Source organism: Miscanthus floridulus, chromosome 5 (assembly GCF_019320115.1).
Source record: "Miscanthus floridulus cultivar M001 chromosome 5, ASM1932011v1, whole genome shotgun sequence".
Classification (NCBI taxonomy): Eukaryota; Viridiplantae; Streptophyta; class Magnoliopsida; order Poales; family Poaceae; genus Miscanthus; species Miscanthus floridulus.
Window position 1 is genome coordinate 15,341,703 of NC_089584.1, and position 12,363 is coordinate 15,354,065.

Here is a 12,363-nt window from a genome sequence, read left to right on the forward strand (position 1 = left end):
ATAGACACACACGCGCAAGCAACGAGCAACACTCTGTAATACGCACGCTCCCTCACTGCAAGAGATCAACATCTCAAGCAACCCACGCTGCTCCACGCAGAGATCTAGGACTAACTCCCTCTCTCGCCCTGCTTGTAAACCCCTACTACAAGCACCTCAGTACAAGGAATACAAGATCGCTCTCTCAGACTGGATATAGGACACCTATTGCCTGAACCAGTATAAACCTTGTGTTTTTTACATTACCATCCGGGATTAGGGGCACACAGTACATTTTTACTAGCCGGTTGAGAACCCCCCGGTCCAAAACACCGACAACTAATAATAGTGTGCTATCTTATATGATGAAAACCATCATCTGTGTCTAATGCTTTGTAGGAAGCCTTGGGTTAAAGGTTTTCATCCCTCCATGAATGTCCTAAGTGTCAAGGACCTACAAGAGTTTTTAATGAATATTCGAGACATCTCTGAGAACTGTTTCAACTTAGGTGTCCGTTTTCAGGCAGCTCGAGAGTATAATACAATGAAAAAATACAACAGTATTACGAAGCATCACATGGACCTGAGATTCTGTGTAAGCATATTTTTAAAATTCTTATCATGCTATATTATATTGTATTATTTGTTGTTATCCTAATTGTATAAAGTAGGCCAAGTTATACTAATCCTGACTCTCGATATCCTTCTCTTCCAGAAAATGTGTGCTTTAACAAAAATGCCAGAATACCGTAAAAAATACACTAAAAAGAAATGGCTACTGCGATTGATATATGTGAGGATATGGAATACAGCTTAGCACAGTACAGATATGTAAGTCGCTTACTCTTGCTTTTATTACTTGTTTCCTATATACTATTCTAAACGCTACCATGTTTATAGTTTCTTTTGTCATGGCTGCACGTTCGAAAGTATATGCTTTATGTTTTTTATCAGAAGGAAAAGATGCTTATCATGATTGATCCTAGACCTATCGAAGACTGGTGTAAAGACACACCAACGCTGATGTATGACATGTACACTCTTGGATTTACCTTGCAGTATATGAACGCAGTGAATGTACATATTCCTGGATAGAACGAGGATGTCTTCAAATGGAAATTCAGACGGGAAAGAAACATTGCAGAGGACATAGATGGGCAACTAACGTAGAGTCACTATAGCTTGCAATAATAATACCTACGATTTAACTATTTCTATATATCGCTGATCGTAAATCTTGCCACAGACACTTAAGTGGATATCTTATTCTACAGTATATGTCTGCGTGTAATAGACCAAAAGTCACACATATTTATACGGTGAGTATAACACTTTGTTTTAAGTTTTTGTGAAAGATTTTTCAAGAGACGCGGTATTACCTATGCGACAGGCACTAATATTGACATATATACTCGAGCCTGTGTACAGGATGGTACGAAAATACGACGGAACTTATTCGTGGATTTATTGGCGCACGAAAGAAATGAATATCGAAGATTTCTTCCTGCTGATATAAAATATTATCTTAGGCGTATCACGGAAAGGTCTATAAAGTAGAGTTTGTAAGCCTGTTACGCCGCGCTCTCCGTGACTGTTAATTTCATAAACTTTGCTTTTTGGATTAATTGTAACTTTAACGTTGATATTTAATTTTTACAGTATTATTATCTTATTGTGTGATCCGTATGTTTTTAGTACAAAATATTAGCTATCCCGTAGCAATACACGGACACGCTACCTAGTTATTGAAAGTAACTAGGCCAGCTAGAGTATTAGGGCGTCCTCAGCTGTAATAGCCGGCAGCCAGAGATTTACTAGCCATGTCATTGTGTGGGCCCTACAACTAAACATTTTTAATTATTACTCAATCTTTGTAACCGCTATCCTCTATCAGGCTGTGTTTAGTTGGGTGAAATTTGGGAATTTGGCTACTGTGGCACTTTCGTTTTTATTTGATAATTAGTGTTCAATCATGGACTAATTAGGCTCAAAACGTTCGTCTTGCGATTTCGAATCAAACTGTGCAATTAATTTTTTTCGTCTATATTTAATGCTTCGTACACGTGTCGTAAGATTTGATGCGATGGCTAACACTGTTTGGGAATTTGACTGGGAACTAAATGTGGCACCTGGATACTGGGAACAGATGGGAGATTTCTGTTCGCGTCATCTCGTTTTGTGTGCGAGACTAGCGACGACGGAATCTGGGCAGAGCCCTTGTTTAGTTTTAGAAAGTTGGAATTTGGGGCTATTGTAGTACCTTCGTTTTTATTTGGCAATTAGTGTTTAAATATGGACTAATTAGACTTAAAATGTTCGTCTCATAATTTCCCACCAAACTGTGTAATTAGTTTTTTTATCTACATTTAATGCTCCATGCACGAGCCGCAAACATTCGATGTGACAGGTACTGTAGCACTTTTTTAGAAGTTAGAGTCCAACTAAACAAGGGCTCTGGCGAGAACGTTTTTTCAATTTCTCTTGCCTCCACGTCAGATCTAACTAGCTACGTCGCTCCTTGTTGGGACGCCTTAGGGCATGTACAACGGTCCTCTTGAACCCGTCTCCGTGATGTCATTTTTGCGGAAACCCCCCTGCCAACTCGAAGAGACGGGGCCATCGTCGTCTCGCGAGACGACGGGGAGAGCCCGTGGCCCGAGGTGGAGTCGCCGGCTCGAGTCGCCGTTGTGCGGTCGCCTCATCAACTCGAAGGCGCGTGGATCCCGGGCGCGCGGGGTTCTGGTTTTGGCGCTCGTAGGAGGGCGTTGTCGCGTCATCCTCTCCGACCTCGCCGACGGTCTCCCAACGTCCCCACAGCGTCCAGCTCGACGCGTCCTTCTCGTCTCCGCCGCAAGCGCCACCTCTGTCGCGCCGCTCAGATGGGGTGCCGCCGCCGCCGCCGCAGGAACCGGCCAGGACCGGCCGCTCTCTGCTGCCTCCGCGCCTCTTCCCCACCCTAGCCTTCAAGGTGTTCGTTCATTTGTGTATTCGAAGCTATCATATGTGTTATTGCTGATTGAACACAGCTCCTGCTCTATTATATTCAGATTCAGTTTTCCGTTTTCTTTATGGTGTGAAAGTAATACACATCTGAGAAAATATGAGTGTGACATACATCTGAGAAAATGAGTGCAGTCTGCCACTAGGTGATGTTTTACTTCCTGATGCTGCATCTCACATTTTTTATGGGTCCGATCTGATTCATAATCTAGCACTAGCCGTATATATAGTGCTACTTTCACCTTGCTAATTTGGTTCTCAAGGTAGTATTGAGGATCAATGGGTATATTATTTTTGGAAAGCACAGGGGAGAAGCTCTGAATACCAGTTGTTATATTTTTCTCTGATATGTATGTCCATTCTCTGTTAATCAGACAAGGGCTAGTTAGCAAATCAATCCAGCTACTGAAACATCGATTTCAGTAGGTATGTCATATGAACAACCATTTCTGAAAACTGAAGTTATATATTGGTTGTTTAGCACCTACTGCAATGTATGGTCTGATTGAGCCAAATATGCTGTCAGTGAGCATTTAGCTGTTTGGGTACTTAGCTTATCTACCTAGCTATGACATAGTGTGAACTCCTCTTTTAGTCAGATTGTGTGAATATGAATCTAAGTGTGAACTCTGCAAAAGGAAGGAGGCGCAAGATAGTGTAAACTCTGAAAATAGTGCAGCCATATTTCCAACATGAAGTATTTGTAGGTGTAAAATTGTGGATTCCTATATTCCATCAGACCTCTGCATGTACAACTTGCAGTTTTCCCTGGCTGTTTATAAGAATTAGCGTGACTGAATATTTAGGTGTGTTCAATTTGTTTCCATCAGGCCTCTGAATGTACCTATTATGTACCTTTTTCTCCTGTATTTTTTTTGGTAATTTGGACTGAAAATTTGTTATTGAGAATTGTTCTTGACCTGCATCAGCTAAGATACCAAATGTTCTTGTTTCTTACAGTTATGACTAGCTGAAGAAGTAGAGAAGATCAATAAGAGAAAGCACAGAATAAGCAACCTGTTGCTGTTAGACGGCAATGCTCTTTGCTGACCCAGAATGCTAGTGCAGGCTATCTTCTGAAACTTGTGTATCAAATGATTGAGAATAGTACTGACAAATGGTTTCAGTCTCTCTGAGAACATGGTTTCAGTCTCTTTGTGTTAGCTATCTTGCTGTACTGCCTGTGTGTTTCTGAGCAATTTTGGTTATTTGCTGCAGGGATAAAGATTGGAGCTTATGATGTATCAGTATGGACTACTTAGATTATCTGTCATTTTGAAGGAATGTGGGTGTCCGTAAATTTGTAAGCTTCAATCTAAAATTGCTGCCCCCTTCTTTAGAATGAACTGAATTGTTGTAACACAATACTATGCAATCTATTTCTTTATACTAATTTTTTTTAAAATTTTTGCTTATCAATTTTCCATCTTATAGCAACACAATGGTTTACAAAGTGATATTCATGATTAATCTTGGCTACATTCAAAGCATTAAACAGCTCGCAGACAAGTCACTATCTATGGGTTGTGCGACTTGTCTTTTAAAGCGTCTTTACGTCGGATTCTAGGCTCTTGCAGACGACCACCTGTCTCTGGGTTATACATGCCAAAGGCAGTACAATCTAGAAATTAGGTGGTTTCTACGCTCATTAATTAGAGTGACAACTAAGCAAATTGGTAATATGGCGCTAGCTAGAGTTAAGGAAGAGAGAGAGAGGAATAATTTCTTAAACAAATAACTATGTCTATGGAAGAACCAAGATGAAAAAAAAAATGTGATAGGTGGAAGATAGGAGAGAGAAGATATGTCATTGCACAAAAAGTTGTTGTGAAGAAATCATCCATTGTGAATATGATTTGTTTATGCAGTGATGTAGTCTCTGTATGACTTGATTAGTATGGAACGAGACTATTTCATGCAGAAGAGTTAGCTGAGACCAGCTGGTGGTCTTTACAAATTAACTCCAAAGATCATCCACTAGCTAGGTAGTGATCGTGTGCAGTGTAAGCCCTTGTTTAGTTCTCAACTTTGACACTATATAAAAAGAAGATTTTTCGTCACATCAAATTTGCGGTAAATGCATGAAATACTAAAAGTAGATGAAATTAAAAACTAATTGCACAGTTTGGTTGTACTTTGCGAGACGAATATTTTGAGTCTAATTAGTCAACGATTGGACAATTATTACCAAATATAAACGAAATGCTACAGTAAGGAATCTGACACTATGCAAACTTTACCCATCCAAATTCCGGCCAACTAAACGCGCCCTCAGCGCAGTAGCTACCTGAATCGATGAAACATTCATTCAGAGTGGTGGGTGCTAGCTGGCCGCTGGGAAAAGCTCACTGTGCCGGAAATAATGGAAATGGAACGGCTGGTGCACACAGGAAGCTGGCCTAGATAGGCGAAATTTGGTAATTTGGTTACGGTAGCATTTTCGTTTTTATTTGGCAATTAGTATTTAATCATGGACTAATTAGGCTTAAAATATTCGTCTCGCGATTTTCCAACCAAACTGTGCAATTAGTTTTTGTTTCGCCTACATTTAATGCTCCATGCACGTATTATAAGATTCGATATGATGACTACTATACTACTTTTTAAAAAAACTTTTTGGACCAAAACAAGGCTGCCATTCATTAACTGCATCGTGCTCATGCAATTTTCGATTCGTTCCCCATCTCCGATGGAAAGTGTGCATGAGATTGGACAAGTCACAACTCACAAGTGGTGGACTATGTTTAGTTTCACCAAAATCCAAACTTTGACACTATGTAAAAAGAAGATTCTCCGTCACATCAAATTTGCGGTACATGCATGGAGTACTAAATGTTGACGAAATCAAAAACTAATTATACAATTTGGTTGTACTTTGCGAGACGAACGTTTTAAGCCTAATTAGTCAACGATTGGACAATTATTACCAAATACAAATGAAATGCTACATTACGCTACAGGAATGAACAGTGAATCGGGCGGCGCCAAGTTCGGCGAACTAAACGCGGCCTTGGCCCAGGTTTAGTTCACTCAGAATCCAAACTTTGGCACTATATAAAAAGAAGATTCTACGTCACATCAAACTTGCGGTATATGTATAGAGTACTAAATGTTGACGAAATCATAAACTAATTGTACAATTTAGTTATACTTTGCGAGACGAACGTTTTGAGCCTAATTAGTCAACGATTAGACAATTATTACTAAATATAAACAAAATATTATAGTGTACTACAGTGCCTACAGAATTCAGGCGGCCCCAACTCTGGGGCAACTAAACGCGCCCTTGGAATTGTTGAGATGCATGCCCATGAGATCATACATTTTCACATGCTGCATGCATGCTGACATGACAAGTACTTTTTTCACATCTACGGTACCGCACCACCGACCTGCATCCTCTCTCTCGTCGTAATAAGGCCCTATTTGATTTACATAAGTCAGGTGACTTATTAAGTCAGGTGACTGAAAACCAATGACTTATAAGTCATGCCTGTTTGGTTGTAGATGACTTATAAGCTCATTAAAGGTGTGGGCCCCACGCGAAAAAGGGTGATTTATAAGTTTTAAGCAGGGCTGAACCAACTTAAAACTTATAAGCAGGGGTGACTTATAAGTTAGTGGTGTTTGACAAAATAAGTCATTTTTTCACTTTTTAACTTATAAGTAGGTGACTTATTTGGAACCAAACAGAGCCTAAAGGAATTATTGCTCAGACTCTCGGCCGCGCCCGCGCTCGACACGTACGTCGCGGTTGTTGCATTGGGTCGGGCCCACCCCACGCGGCATCTATCGCCCTTCATTCAAGTAGGAGTAGTCCATAAGGAATAGCATGAGAGCGAGGTGAGATCTCTGAGGCTCTCCGTGCTCTGTGCTCTGTTGTATCTACTAGTTGGAATGCCCTCAAGGCCAGCTCAAGCCCCATCCAATCCATCTTCATCGTCGTCGCTCGTCCCCTGGCCGATCGGCCGGCTCAGCAGGACCTGCAGAAGAAGCTAGGGTCAGTTAGTGAGCCCCCCTCCGACTCTCGATCCCTCTCGATCTCCCGCCTCTTCTTATCTTCTTATTATCTTTAATTTTGCGACAGAATTAAGAGAATAAACTAACTAAATGTGCCTTGTTAATTTATACGTTGATGTTGATCTGCTCAGCAGGACCCATGGCTGATGAGAAGGCTGCTCCGCTTCCGCTGCCCGCCGTGTCCGTGGAGGAGGGGAGGAGGAGGAGAAGAAGATGCATGCGCCCGCGGATCCTCCGACGTTCCCCGGTGTCACTACGCTAGATTCTTACACCTACAGTGGGCGTTCTCGGACCCCAGCAGCCCAGCCGCCCCTACAGATGGCACTATAGGGGCGGCTGGTAACCTGAGTCGTCCATACGTTCTCCGGTGTCACTATGATCATGTAAGGATCATCTAGAACAGTGTGATTTCTCTTTTTAATCTGTGGGTAAACTTTGTAACTAGTTGTTCTCCCTCATACTAACTCCAAATGTAATGGTTTTTTTTCTTAAAATTTTCTAAAATCATGCTTCAGCATTTAAGTTTGATCAAACTTGGATGTGACAATGTTTTACACATTTTAAAATTTAAAATTTGAAATTTGACAAGTTTAAACCAAATTTTAAAACCCTAAATGATTTCAGATGTAAAAGTGATGAATACAAAAGTTGTTCAACTCATCAAAATTTACAATTTTTATTTCGGTCATCTTGTCATTTGACAAAATTTGAACATTTCAAATTTGAAATTTAAAAAAAATGACAAGTTCAAACCAAAATTTGAGACCCAAAATGATTTCAACATAAAAAGTGATGAATACCAAACTTGTTCAACTCATTAATATCTACAACTTTTATTTTAGTCATCTTGTCATTTGACAAAATTGAAACCTTTCAAATTTGAAATTTTGAAAAACGATAAGTTCGAACCAAAATTTGAGACCCAAATTGATTTCAACATAAAAAGTGATAAATACCAAAGTTGTTCAACTCATGAATATCTACAACTTTTATTTTGGTCATTTCTTCATTTGACAAATTCTTAGCACACATTGTTCACTAATCTTACACATGTCTCATAGTTTGTAAAACCTTATGAGAGATGTGTCACATTTGTGAATAATATCATTATCACTCTGTCATATGAAGAAATGACCAATATAAAAGTTATAGATTTTGATGAGTTATTCGACTTTGGTATTTATCACTTTTTCAGCTGAAATCATTTGGGGTACCAAAATCTTGTCTGAAGTTGCATTTTTTTGAAATTCAAATTTTAAATTGCTCAAACTTTTCATATGTATATATTGACAAAACCAACAAAATAAATTGATAGAGAATGATTTTAGAAAATTTTAGGAAAAAAATCATCAGATTTGGAGTTAGTATGAGAAAGAAAAACTAGTTACAAAGTTGATCCATAGATTAAAAAAATAAATCATACTGTTCACTATGATCATATAAGGATCATTTAGAACAGTGTGATTTCTCTTTTTAATATATGGGTAAACTTTATAACTATTTGTTCTCCCTCATACTAACTCCAAATGTAATGGGTTTTTTCCTAAAATTTTCTAAAATCATGCCTCAGCATTTAAGTTTGATCAAACTTGGATGTGACAATGTTTTACGCATTTTAAAATTTGAAATTTGATAAGTTCAAACCAAATTTTAAACCTCTAAATGATTTCAGATGTAAAAGTGATGAATACAAAAGTTGTTCAACTCATCAAGATTTACAACTTTTATTTTGGTCATCTTGTCATTTGACAAAATTTGAACATTTCAAATTTGAAATTTAAAAAAAATGGCAAGTTTGAACCAAAATTTAAGACCCAAAATGATTTCAACATAAAAAGTGATGAATACCAAAGTTGTTCAACTTATTAATATCTACAACTTTTATTTTAGTCATCTTGTCATTTGACAAAATTGAAACATTTCAAATTTGAAATTTTGAAAAACGATAAGTTCGAACCAAAATTTGAGACCCAAATTGATTTCAACATAAAAAGTGATGAATACCAAAGTTGTTCAACTCATGAATATCTACAACTTTTATTTTGGTCATTTCTTCATTTGACAAATTCTTATAACACATTGTTCACTAATCTTATACATGTTTCATATAGTTTGTAAAATCTTATGAGAGATGTGTCACATTTGTGAACAATGTCATTATTACTCTGTCATATGAAGAAATGATCAATACAAAAGTTGTAGATCTTGATGAGTTATTCGACTTTGGTATTTATCACTTTTTCAGCTAAAATTATTTGGGGTACTAAAATCTTGTCTGAAGTTGTATTTTTTTTAAATTCAAAATTTAAATTGCTCAAACTTTTCATATGTATATATTGACAAAACCAACAAAATAAATTGATAGAGAATGATTTTAGAAAATTTTAGGAAAAAAATCATCAGATTTGGAGTTAGTATGAGGAAAAAATCTAGTTACAAAGTTGACCCATAGATTAAAAAAAGAAATCACGCTATTCACTATGATCATGTAAGGATCATTTAGAACAGTGTGATTTCTCTTTTTAATCTATGGGTAAACTTTGTAACTAGTTGTTCTCCCTCATACTAACTTCAAATGTGATGGTTTTTTTTCCTAAAATTTTCTAAAATCATGCTTCAGCATTTAAGTTTGATCAAACTTGGATGTGACAATGTTTTACACATTTTAAAATTTGAAATTTGAAATTTGACAAGTTCAAACCAAATTTTAAAACCCTAAATGATTTCAGATGTAAAAGTGATGAATACAAAAGTTGTTCAACTCATCAAGATTTACAACTTTTATTTTGGTCATCTTGTCATTTGACAAAATTTGAACCTTTCAAATTTAAAATTTAAAAAAAATGACAAGTTCAAACCAAAATTTGAGACCCAAAATGATTTCAACATAAAAAGTGATGAATACCAAAGTTGTTCAACTCATTAATATCTACAACTTTTATTTTAGTCATCTTGTCATTTGATAAAATTTAAATCTTTCAAATTTAAAATTTTGAAAAACGATAAGTTCGAACCAAAATTTAAGACCCAAATTGATTTCAACATAAAAAGTGATGAATACCAAAGTTGTTCAACTCATGAATATATACAACTTTTATTTTGGTTATTTCTTCATTTGACAAATTCTTAGCACACATTGTTCACTAATCTTACACATGTTTCGTATAGTTTGTAAAACCTTATGAGAGATGTGTCACATTTGTGAACAATTTCATTATTACTCTGTCATATGAAGAAATGACCAATACAAAAGTTATAGATCTTGATGAGTTATTTGACTTTGGTATTTATCACTTTTTCAGCTGAAATCATTTGGGGTACCAAAATCTTGTCTGAAGTTGCATTTTTTTGAAATTCAAAATTTAAATTGCTCAAACTTTTCATATGTATATATTGACAAAACCAACAAAATAAATTGATAGAGAATGATTTTAGAAAATTTTAGGAAAAAAATCATCAGATTTAGAGTTAATATGAGGAAGAAAAACTAGTTACAAAGTTGATCCATAGATTAAAAAAAGAAATCACACTGTTCACTATGATCATATAAGGATCATTTAGAACAGTGTGATTTCTCTTTTTAATTTGTGGGTAAACTTTGTAACTAGTTGTTCTCCCTCATACTAACTCCAAATGTGATGGTTTTTTTTCCTAAAATTTTCTAAAATCATGCTTCAGCATTTAAGTTTGATCAAACTTGGATGTGACAATGTTTTACATATTTTAAAATTTAAAATTTAAATTTTGACAAGTTTAAACCAAATTTTAAAAACCATAAATGATTTCAGATGTAAAAGTGATGAATAGAAAAGTTGTTCAACTCATCAATATCTACAACTTTATTTTGGTTATCTTGTCATTTGACTAAATTTGAATCTTTCAAATTTTGAAATTTGAAAAAAGACAAATAGGCACTACAGGGGCGGCTGGTGATTAAGCCGCCCTACAGATAACCCCAACTGTAGGGACGGCTCAGGTTACCAGCCGCCCCTACAGTGTCATCTGTAGGGACGTCTGGACTGCTGGGGCCCAAGGACGCCCACTGTAAAGGTGCCTCCAACCCCAACCACCCCTACAGAGAAAAAATACTTCTGTTTCTAGTGTAAGAATCTGGCGCAGTGGCCCCGGCCACAAGGATGTGACGGACGCCGTGGCAGGCGCCCTCGCGGCCGGGATGCTGTGCTGCGCCGTGTCCCAGGAGGCCACCGGGGCGCTGGGCCTCATGCTTCGTCCTCCACACCACCGACTTCTCCTTGCCTACGCGGCTCTTGTGGCCACCGCCGCCGGCCACTGCATGTGGGCTGGACTGCACAGCACGTTCGTCGCCGCCGACGGAGGCCTCCGCTTCTGGACCGCCGTCACCTGCACCGCGGTCATCTTCTTCTCCGGGGTGGTCGACCTCAGCTGTTTCCGAGGCCTCATCCTCGGTGGATGGGAGGAGGGGAGTAGGATCGAGGAGTAGGAGTAGGGACGGTAAGGGTACGGCCGAGCTAGCTATCTACCGTGACATCCATGCACGCTGCATGCACACAGGTGTATGATATATGCATCTGGTTGTACACGGTTAATAATTCAGTACATCATCACCTAGCACTCTATAGCTATCGACTCTTTTCATCAGTTGCATTTTTCTTAATTATCTATCTGTACGTGTGTACTGGATGTCTGGATGATTGTGGTGAGTGCTGCTGACTGTCAGATACTATATAGTATATTGGTATTGTACTGCAGCATGTACACGTTTCTGATTGATTATTATGATGCTTCAATAAAGGTAGACATGAGAGTAGTGATTAGTAGTTTTAATTTCGAAATCCAAAAAAAAGCAAGAAGATTGTCTCACCGTTTCAAATTATAAGTCATCTCTAGATGTGAAGTAAAAGTCATGTATTTGAAAAAAAAAACATAATGACTTATGATTTGGAACTGATTCCCCATCTCTCTCTGTTCCTGTGTTTTTTTCCTGTGAAATTCCCGTATAATTTATGCGTTCCAAACAGGCCCTAAAGACCGTGGACAATACAAATGTACGCAATAATTAATATGTTAGGATATAATTAATATGTTAGGATATAATTAGGTATATATATGTATAATTAAGCTGCTATATGCATGCATGCACGTGTGCAGTGCAGTGAACCCCGCTGCTCTCACTCTCAGTATCGCTATCTGGTAAGTGGCAAGGTCGATCCTTTCTCAGCTAACTCTCTTCAGCTGCATGCTTTGTCTCCGTCAAAAAAAGGTGATCCCCAATGATCCATTGTATGACTATGACCCACGCCACATGCATCTCTGTTCATCAGAAACCAACCAAACTGATCAAAGAAATATTGCACATACGTACACAATACTACTGGTTCATAA

General features: G+C 37.8%; 2 pseudogenes; both read left to right on the forward strand.

The window, feature by feature from the left end:
• The first annotated feature begins 697 nt into the window (after window positions 1–697).
• Window positions 698–1,536, forward strand: LOC136451602 (uncharacterized; annotated as a pseudogene).
• A 5,602-nt stretch (window positions 1,537–7,138) lies between these two features.
• Window positions 7,139–11,767, forward strand: LOC136454299 (uncharacterized; annotated as a pseudogene).
• Window positions 11,768–12,363: the final 596 nt, after the last annotated feature.